Genomic DNA, 11,281 nt, shown 5'->3' on the forward strand with positions numbered 1-11,281 from the left:
GTTAAAAAACCATTCCGAATGTAGAGCAATCCTCCGACTCGGGGGCTTAGCTGCGACCCCGTACTCGCCAAAGTTTAAAAACCACTCCGAGTGATGAGAAATCCTCCCACTCCGGGGCTTAGCTGCGACCCTGTACTCACCTAAGTTTAAAACCCACTCTGAGGGATGAGCAACCCTCTCACTCGGGGGCTTAGCTGCGACCCCATACTCGCCTAAGTTAAAAACCACTCTGAGTGAAGAGCAACCCTCTCACCCGGAGGCTTAGCCGTGACCCTGTACTCACCTAAGTTACAAAGATCATCTGAGCTGCGTCACAAGTACAACGTCCGCTCCATCCTGATCCGCAAGGACGGTGAGGTGCTAAGCGAGCACGTCATCGGAGCTGCATCACAAGCACAACGTCCGCTCCATCCTAATCCGCAAGGACGACGAGGTGCTAATCGAGCACATCGTCAGAGCTGCATCACAAGTACAATGTCTATTCCGAGTGAGAAATCAAGCTCCACTTAGAGTTAAGAGATTTAAAATTGGTAAAGACAAAGCTACCATATTCAAGGAAAAACCAAGTTCAGATAAACCCAACAAAATTTCAGAACCACGGGCAGAAGTACTCATGCATCATGCTTGAAAGAGTTTAACGGTTACAAAATCACTCGGCATTCCGAGGCAAATAAAGGTGAGGCATTAAGTTTGTTCACTTAGGAGGAGGAGGGATTGCTGGCTCGACGAAGCTGTCAAGGTCGATGCTGTCTGCAATACAAGTGGCAGCATCGATGAAGGTCTCCATGAAGGACTGGAATTGGAGCTTCTTGGTGTTGGCAACCTTGAGAGCGGCCAGCTTGTCTTCTTTGACCTCCTTGCAATGGAATCGGACCAGGGACATAGCCACATCAGCGCCACAGCGAGCAGATGACTTCTTCCACTCTTGCACTCGACCAGGGATTTCTTTGAGTCGAGTCATAAGAGACTCGAGATCATTCTGGAACTCCACTCGGGGCCAGATCTTTGTGTCAATCCGCGACATCGCCACTTTCAGACGAGCAATATAATCCATTGCACTAGCAAGACGAGACTCCAATTGTAGCACGTTCATCGCAACTTCATCCTTGACAGGAGAGTTTATGGGGTCTAAGTCCGTCTCAATCCGCCCAGTCTCTGCCTCGAAGTCTTGACAGAATTCTGCACACCTGGAAAAATGGTGAGCTGGCAGTTAAATGATGAGTCGACAGTTGCAAATCAGTCGGACAAGAGAAAGTACCTTCAAGCTTTAGGAGAATCTTCTCGGTGAGTCTTCCCAGATAAGCCTCCAGTTCACCCCTCTTTCGAGTGAGATCTCCAACCTTGTCAGACAGGTCCTCCTTGTCCTACTTCAGCAGCGCGACTTCTTTGTTGGCTTCGTTAATTAACAACAGTCTTCAACTGGGCGTTTTCCTCTTCCAACTTGCTGACTGAAGCTAGCTTCTTGTCGGCAAGTTCTGTTTTCTCTCGCGCCTCCCTTTGCGTTGCGGCAAGATCAAGGTCCTTCTGCTCCAGAGCCTGCTTCATTTTGACTAAAGAAATAACATTCTTTAGACGAGCTTGGAGTTGACGGTTTTCACTATGCACATCTGTTCGAGTGGAGTCACTCGGTTCAAAAGACTAAAAGGAAAAAACTATAAGGTGGACAGTCGACGAGTTATTACCTCCCATAGCAGTTGCATCATCCTTGGATTTTTGAAGATTCTTCTTGGCCAGCTCTAGATCGAGGTTGAGACTGAACTGCTTCTTCTCCAACTCAGCAAATTGGGTCTCGAGCTCACAAGATTTCTGCAGTCAACAAATAAGACACGTCAGTCGACAGAAACAAATGTCAATCACAACAAAAAGTGTTCTAAGACTACTGCCGATCAAACATTCAATAGTAGTCTCGAGGACTACACCCAATGGGTGCACTTGGCGCACCCCCACTGGTTTGATTTACCACTCGGGATGGTCTGCCCAGCATGAGTATAAAAAAAGATTCTCAGACCCAGCCGACTGCGCACAGTCGACCGCGGTCTTTGGGACTACGCCCAGTGGGTGCACTCAGTGTGACCCCACTCATCTGGATCCCACTCGGCACAATCTGTTCTGCCGAGTGAAAGAACTATAAAGAGACATTTGATAAAGACCCCCGTTGAATCAAACATTCGACGGCGGTCTCGGGGTCTACACCTAGTGGGTGCACTCTGTGTGCCCCACTGGTTCAAAGATACACTCGACTCAAACCTGGTCGACTCAAGTGGAGGAACTACTCAGCAAAAGTTAAAACACCCAGTGGGTGAATGGATATAAAGTGCAGATTCATGATAGATGCACATAAAAGGTTCCAAAACGCTCATCCATGGACATCTTACGGATAATAAAGCAGCAGTTTCTGTTCAGTCGGAAATCAACTCACGTTGACATTGATCTGCAGAGCAGAGCTGGCATCGTAAGCAGCCTTGCGAGCCTCATGCACCACCTTCATTTGGTCCATCAAAAAACCCGCTTGGATTATAGCTTCCTTAGCAGCACCCACTGGGTCTTCTGGGATATGATGGGTAACAAAGAGAGGAGTTGGTGGAACAACTGGAGCAGCCAGAGGATCTAAGGCATGGATTTCCATGGACGGAGCAGGGACTTGAGCAATCGACGCAGAAGGACGGTCAGTCGACACAGGATTGGCAAAAGAAACAGAGGCCCGAATCAGATCTCCAGATTGCTGGATCACTGTTTTCGGCACTGATGTCGACGGAGGCACCTGGTTGGCAGGCACTCTCCTGCTCGAAGGCCTTCCCTTCCCTCCCATATTCTTCTGGGGCACTTCTTCATCGTCGTCTGGAAGTTCAATGACATCTTGTGGGGCTGCACAAAATTCGACCATAAGATCTTAGTCGACCGACAGTTCAACCGACAAAATAAGCGCAAGATTGTAGAATCTTACCCGCTTTGGAAGTGGCCGTGTCTTTAGTTTCCTCATCGCCTTGAGCCTTGTCAATGTCCACGGAGGTCCCAGAAGTTGCAACACTAAAATATTCAGAACCCACTCGGTCAAACAGAGGAATGAGTCGACAGTAATGTAGAGAAAGACAAAACACTCACGCAGAAGCGACGGGAACGTCCATCTTGATCTTGGGCAGGGTCTTCCGAGGCTTTGTGGGGACGACCTTGGGCTGCTTAGCGGCCTTCTCCGACAGCTCCGGAGTTGAAGTCCGAGTGCGTTTTTGCACTTGTGCGCTTGGAGGGGCTGCCCTGTCACACCCACCTGCAAGGTCGTGAGACTGTTTGGATCAGCGTTCTGTGCGAGGTGGTGAGTCGACTTCTTCACCATCGTCTGACTCATCATTGTCCTCCTCTTCACCGTCGTCATCGGGAGATTGCCAGTCGGCACTCTCATCCGCGCTCTCCGCTCCCTCCTGGACTTGCTCCATGTTTGGCATCGAATACATCTCAGCATAAATCTACAAAGCAAGAAGTTAAAGAAGCACTAGTGGGTCAAAAACAGTTGCAAATCAGAATGAAAAGACACTCGGTAACAAGGACCAGACCTTGTCCGGCTCATTTTCAGCGTCGAATGGTGTAACTCTTCTGGACCCCCTGGGGTTATCGTTGTTTCCGATAATGCTCTTCAGCCACTGTGCCACCGTCTCATCGGGGACCTCCTCTGGGTGGACCCGAGTGGTGTCATTGGTGCCTGATACGTCTCTACGTATCTACTTTTCCAAACACTTTTGCCCTTGTTTTGGACTCTAACTTGCATGATTTGAATGAAACTAACCCGGACTGATGCTGTTTTCAGCAGAACTTCCATGATGTTGTTTTATGTGTAGAAAAGAAAAGTGCTCAGAATGTCCTGGAAATCCACGGAGGCACTTTTTGGAATTAATAAGAATTTTTGGCAAAAGAATTAATGCCAGGGGGCCCACAGCCTGTCCACGAGACAGGGGGCGCGCCCCCCTAGGGCGCGGCCTCCTATCTCGTGGCCCCCCTGGACCTCCACCGACGTCAACTCCAACTCCATATATTCACGTTTGGGGAGAAAAAATTAGAGAGAAAGTTTCATCGCGTTTCACGACACGGAGCCGCCGCCAAGCCCTAATCTCTCTCGGGAGGGCTGATCTGGAGTCCGTTCGGGGCTCCGAAGAGGGGGATTCGTCGCCGTCGTCATCATCAACCATCCTCCATCACCAATTTCATGATGCTCACCGTCGTGTGTGAGTAATTCCATCGTAGGCTTGCTGGATGGTGATGGGTTGGATGAGATTTACCATGTAATCAAGTTAGTTTTGTTAGGGTTTGATCCCTAGTATCCACTATGTTCTGAGATTGATGTTTCTATGACTTTGCTATGCTTAATGCTTGTCACTAGGGCCCGAGTGCCATGATTTCAGATCTGAACCTATTATGTTTTCTTGAATATATGTGTGTTCTTGATCCTATCTTGCAAGTCTATAGTCACCTATTATGTGTTATGATCCGACAACCCCGAAGTGACAATAATTGGGACACTTCTCGGTGATGACCGTAGTTTGAGCAGTTCATGTATTCACTATGTGCTAATGCTTTGTTCCGGTTCTCTATTAAAAGGAGGCCTTAATATCCCTTAGTTTTCATAAGGACCCCGCTGCAACGGGAGGGTAGGACAAAAGATGTTATGCAATTTCTTTTCCATAGGCATGCATGACTATTTACGGAATACATGCCTACATTACATTGATGAACTGGAGGTAGTTCTATATCACCCTATGTTATAACTATTGCATGAGGAATCACATCCGGCATAATTATCCATCACTGAACCATTGCCTACGAGCTTTTCACATATTGTTCTTCGCTTATTTACTTTTCCGTTCCTACTGTTACAACTACTACAAAAACCCAAAAACATTTATCTTTACTTTTGCTACCGTTACCATTACTATCATACCACTTTTGCTACTAAACACTTTCTTGCAGATACTAAGTTATCCAGGTGTGGTTGAATTGACAACTCAACTGCTAATACTCAAGAATATTCTTTGGCTCCCCTTGTGTCGAATCAATAAATTTGGGTTGAATACTCTACCCTCGAAAGCTGTTGCGATCCCCTATACTTGTGGGTTATCAAGACTAATTTCTGGCGCCATTGCCCGGGAGCATAGCTCTATTCTCTGAGTCACTTGGGATTTATATCTGTTGATCACTATGAAGAACTTGAAAGACGATCGAACTACTATTTTTCCCTGAACTATGAGGGGAGGTAAGGAACTGCCATCTAGCCTTGCACTAGATTCTCCTTCTGTTATCAGTAGGCTTGCTACACCTAAACCTACTACTGCTATGAATTCTAATAATTCGCATGTTATTGATGATGCCACTTCTGCTATGCATGATGAAACTACTTCTGTGTGTGATACTACTTTGCCATTAGGTGAATTTCTTGATGAACAACTTGCTAGAGTTAGGGGGAATGAAAATATTGAAGAACCTATTATTGATGATAGTGATGATGAAGGTTCCTCCAATGATTATGTATTACCTGTTGTTCCTAAGGGTTATGTTATGAATGAAGCAACTGCTATGGAAATTCTTGCTTGCAATGATAGAAATGATCTTAAGAAATTATTAGCTAAATGAAAGCAGCAGTCTCTTAATGCTAGAATGAAACCCGATCCTGCTTTCGCTACTTCACCTATCTGTGTTACGGATAAGGATTACGAATTCTCTGTTGATCCTGATATTATTACTTTAGTTGAATCTAATCCTTTTTATGGCCTTGAATCTGAAACTATTGTGGCACATCTTACCAAGTTGAATGATATAGCCACCCTGTTTACTAATGATGAGAAGTCTCGGTATTTATATATCCTTAAGATATTTCCGTTCTCATTAAAGGGTGATGCTAAGACTTGGTATAATTCTCTTGCTTCTGGTTGTGTGCGTAGTCCCCATGATATGATTTATTAGTTCTCTGCTAAATATTTCCCTGCTCATAAGAAACAAGCTGCCTTGCTGGAAATATATAATTTTGTGCAAATCAAAGAAGAGAGTCTCCCACAAGCTTGGGGGAGGCTTCTCCGGTTACTTAATGCTTTGCCTAATCATCCTCTTAAGAAAAATGAAATACTTGATATCTTTTATAATGGACTAACCAATGCTTCCAAGGACTACTTGGATAGTTGTGCTGGTTGTGTTTTCAGGCAAAGAACAGTCGACAAAGCTGAAATACTATTGAATGATATGTTGACTAATGAAAATAATTGGACTCTTCCTGAGCCAGTTCCTGAAGTAATTTCTGAACCATTTGAGCCAACTCCTGAGCCTATTCCTAAACCCACTCCGAAGAAGAGAGGTGTTTTATTTCTCAGTCCTGAAGATATGCAAGAGGCAAAGAAATCAATGAAAGAAAAAGGTATTAAAGCTGAAGATGTTAAGAATTTACCACCTATTGAAGAAATACATGGTCAAAATATACCGCCTGAAGAACCATATTGTCTTGATAACCCGACACAGGTAGTAAAGGTAAATTCTCTCTATAGATATGATAAAGTTGAAATACCCTCTACTAAATTTCATAGCCCATGCTTAGATGAATTTGATGACTTCATGGCTAGACAAGAAAGTTTTAATGCTTATGTTGGTAGAGAGTTAAAGAATAATGCTTTCGAGATAGGACGCGTAGGCGATAATCTAGCTAGAGTTAAAGATGAACTTCACCGCATTAGCAAATATGCTTCTATGGTTGCTACTCAAGCTGAGCAAGTACTTAAAGCTCAAAATGATTTGCTTGATGAATTAAATAATGAAAATGACTTTACCGTTAGAGTGGCTACTAGAACTGGTAGAATGACTCAGGAACCTTTGTATCCTGAAGGCCACCCTAAGAGAATCGAGCAAGATTCTCAGAGAAACAATTTATAGGCACATAGTTCTTCTAAAAAGAAGAAAAAGAAAAATGATAGGACTTTGCATGCTTCTAGTGAACCTACTGTAGACACACCTGAGAATCCCAATGATATTTCTATTTCTGATGCTGAAACTCAATCAGGTGATGAACATGAACCTAGTGATGATGTTAATGATAATGTTCATGTTGATGCTCAACCTAGCAAAAACAATGATGTAGAAGTTGAACCCGCTGTTGATCTTGATAACCCACAATCAAAGAATCAACGTTATGACAAGAGAGATTTTGTTGCTAGGAAGCATGGTAAAGAAAGAGAACCATGGGTTCAGAAACCCATGCCCTTTCCTCCTAAACCATCCAAGTCAAAGGATGATGAGGATTTTGAGCGCTTTACTGAAATGATTAAACCTATTTTCTTACGTATGCGCTTAACTGATATGCTTAAAGTAAATCCTTATGCTAAGTATATGAAGGATATCATTACAAACAAAAGAAAGATACCGGAAGCTGAAATTTCCACCATGCTTGCTAATTACACTTTTAAGGGTGGAATACCAGAGAAACTTGGAGATCCGGGTGTTCCAACTATACCATGCTCTATTAAAAGAAATTATGTTAGAACTGCTTTATGTGATCCTGTAGCCGGTGTTAGTGTTATGCCTCTCTCTTTATATCGTAGACTTGAATTGAATAAGTTGACACCTACTGAAATATCTTTGCAAATGGCTGATAAATCAACTGCTATACCTGCCGGTATTTGTGAGGATGTGCCTGTTGTAGTTGCAAATGTCACTATCTTAACAGACTTTTTTATTCTTGATATTCCCGAGGACGATAGTATGTCTATTATCCTTGGTAGACCTTTTCTTAATACTGCAGGGGCTGTTATTGATTGCAACAAAGGAAATGTCACTTTTCATGTTAATGGTAATGAGCATACGGTACACTTTCCGAGGAAACAATCTCAAGTTCATAGTATCAATTCTATTGAAAAAGTTCCAACTATCATTTTTGGAGGTTTTGAATTTCCTCTCCCTACTGTCAAGAAAAAGTATGATATTCTTATTGTTGGGGATTTTCATATCCCCGTTGAGGTAATTTAGTGTTATTCGAAATTTCTCCGGTTCCGTGTTATTCGGAATGAGTTTGTTAACAAGACTTGATCAACCTTGTTAGTGGATTCATTTTGATGATCGCGAGATGGATGAAACTAGAAGGCACAACCTTCTGTACCCTCTTTTCACTTTCTGTTATTTAGAATAAATAAAGCAAAAATAGTATTATCTGTCTGTTTTCTGATTTATCCGTGCATTAAAAAAATAGTCCAAAAATAAAAGTGCTCCAAATGCCCTGCAAATTTAGTATGATTTTTTCTGGAATATTTGAGGATTTTAGGCATTGAAAACACTGCAGGAGGGGCAAGCACCAGGCCACGAGAGAGGAGGGCGCGCCCCCCTGTCTCGTGGGCCCCTGGTGGCTCCCCTCCACTTATGCCAGCACCCACACACTTCATCTTCTACCCAAAGAAATCCCCATCCAGCTCAAGCATGAGTTCTAGCTCATTTTGCTGCGATTTTTGATCTCTTAGCTCAAAGCTCCATTTCACAAAACTGCTTTGGGAGATTTTTGCTTGGTATGTGACTCCTCCACTGGTCCAATTAGTTTTTGTTCTAGTGCTTTATTCATTGCAAATCTTTGCTGCATAGGTGACCATGTTCTTGAGCTTGCATGTTAATTTTTGAGGTCCCAAGCAATTCCAATGCATGATATAGGCTCTAGGCACTTGTAGGAGTAGTTGCTATCAATCTTGTTTAGTTTTATTCACTTTTATTTTGAAGTTACTAAAATTTCAGAAATTTTCAGAAAATGTTAAGGAGGCTCTTTAAAGGCTCTTCTAGCCAAAGCTCTAAGGAAAAACAAGACAAAGAGAAGGAAAAAGCCAAGTATAACCTTCCTCGCTTAGCGAAAGTACGGTCGTGTGAAAGGCCATGCGAGGATTTCTTGAAAGAAGCCGGAATTCATGAAGACTTTTATGCTTTAATCGAGACTGTAGGCCTCACCGGTTTCATGAACGACCGAATTGATCACTATCTCTTACTTACCAATACTTTCGTGCAAAACTTTTATTTTTATCCTAAGAAGTCACCGCCTGCAGTATCATTTCATTTATATGATGAATTCAAAGAAATGTCTTTACGTCATTTTTGTGCGGTATGTAGGATACCTTATGAGGGAGAATTAGAGGAACCCCATCGTGAAGATGTGGATGGCTTTGTTAAAACTATTGCTGTGGAAGAGCCAAAGAAGGGCTCTGAGGCAAAAGTCTCTAGCATACACTTTCCTGTTTTACGCTACTTTGCCATATTTGCTAGTAGATGCTTAATTAGTCGAGGAAATAGTGGAAACTTGAGTGTCCCTGATATTATTATTCTTCAACATGCTTTGCTGGGAGACAACACTTTAAGTATGGGTGCCGTCGATGCTAAACGGCTAGCCCTGAATCGTACAAAAGGCCCCATATTTGGAGGTATCTATGCTGCAAGTCTTGCTGAATATTTTCAGATACCCATTAGGCACCATGAGGAGGATGATAAAATTGCATCCTCATATTTTAGATTACAAGAGCATGGTAGCACACAAGTTTATTATTGACAACAAAGAAAAGATGCTCTTGTATAAACTTAGATTTAATAAGAAACACATTGAGATTATTATTTTGCCTGCGCCTCTGTTGTTTGATTTGCTTGCAGAAAATCGTCTTGTCACGCCGGCAGCGGTGAACAATCATCTAGCCCAAGCTTTTGCTCCAGAACCTGAACCTGAGCGGAACCTGAACTGGACCCTTATCGTGCATCATCTGTCCAGTGGGATCCGGAGATGACCAGCCAGTGGTATCCTGATTACACCTCCCACTACACCGGGGAGAGTAGCGGCGGTCCTTGGTATTAGACCAACTTAGGCCAAAAGCCTAAGCTTGGGGGAGTACGTATCTCTCACCGACTTTACATTCATGTTCACACAATAGTCATCGGTGCTCATACTCTTTCATTGTATTATCCATGCTAGTTTAAATTTATTTTTCTAGTTTTCTTCTTGTGTGTTTGATAAACCTTGAGAAAAACCAAAAAAATTAGTTAGTTTAATTTCCATGCTTGTAGTAGAAATTAAAATGAAAACCCAAAAAGATTTCTCGTTCTCCTTTTACTTGTTGGGAGCTTTCCCGTGTAAATAGTTTTATTTTCTTTTCCTTCTTTTGGGGGTCGAGAAGACCATATTGAAAATGTTTAGTGGCTCTTATATGCATGATTGTTTAATTAACTTAGAGCCCATATTACTTTGTCTTCTCTCTTGAGTTGAATGCTTGCAGATTCCAGCTTAGTCCAATGCACGTGCACTCTTATTATTATTATACACATTGTTCGGTCGTGCAAGTGAAAGGCAATAATGACGATATATGATTGACTTATTGGGATGAGAAAAGCTGGTATGAACTTGACCTCTCTTGTTTTTGTAAATATGATGAGTTCATCATTCCTGAGTCAGCTATTATGAAGTAAACATATTTGCAGTGACATATAGAGATTATAGTTGCTTGTGCCATGCTTGATTAGCTATGAGTTATAATGGTTTACCTTGCGTGCCAACATGCTATTAGAATGATTATGATGTGGTATGATGGGATGGTATCCTCCTTTGAATGAATTGAGTGACTCGACTTGGCACATGTTCACGCATGTAGTTGAATCGAATCAACATAGCCTTCATGATATTTATGTTCATTTTGGATTATATCCTACTCATGCTTGTACTTGGTGTGAATTAATTTTAATGTATGTTTATGACTGTTGTCGCTCTCTCAGTTGGTCGCTTCCCAGTCTTTTGCTAGCCGTCACCTGTACTAAGCGGGAATACTGCTTGTGCATCCAAACTCCTTAAACCCCAAAGTTGTTCCATATGAGTCCACTATACCTTCCTATATGCGGTATTTACCTGCCGTTCCAAGTAAATTTGTATGTGCCAAACTCCAAACCTTCAAATGAAATTCTGTTTTGTATGCTCGAGCAGCTCATGTTTCAACTAGGGCCGCCTATATCTTCCATGCTAGGTGGGTTATTCTCAAGAGAAGTGGACTCCGCTCCTCATTCACGAGAAAGGGCCGGTAACCGGGATGCCCAGTCCCATGATCCAAAAAGATCAAAGCAAATCAAAATAATTAAACAAAACCCCCCAGGGCTGTTGTATGTTGGGGGCACTCGTTGTTTCGAGCAAGCCATGGATTGATGCTTGTTGGTGGTTGGGGGGTATAAACCTTTACCATTCTATATTTGAACTGCCTATAATGCGCGTAGTATGGAAGATACCACCATCTCATAGTTGTTGCGTTGACAACAAAAG

This window comes from Triticum dicoccoides, chromosome 6B (genome assembly GCF_002162155.2).
Source record: "Triticum dicoccoides isolate Atlit2015 ecotype Zavitan chromosome 6B, WEW_v2.0, whole genome shotgun sequence".
Taxonomy (NCBI): Eukaryota; Viridiplantae; Streptophyta; class Magnoliopsida; order Poales; family Poaceae; genus Triticum; species Triticum dicoccoides.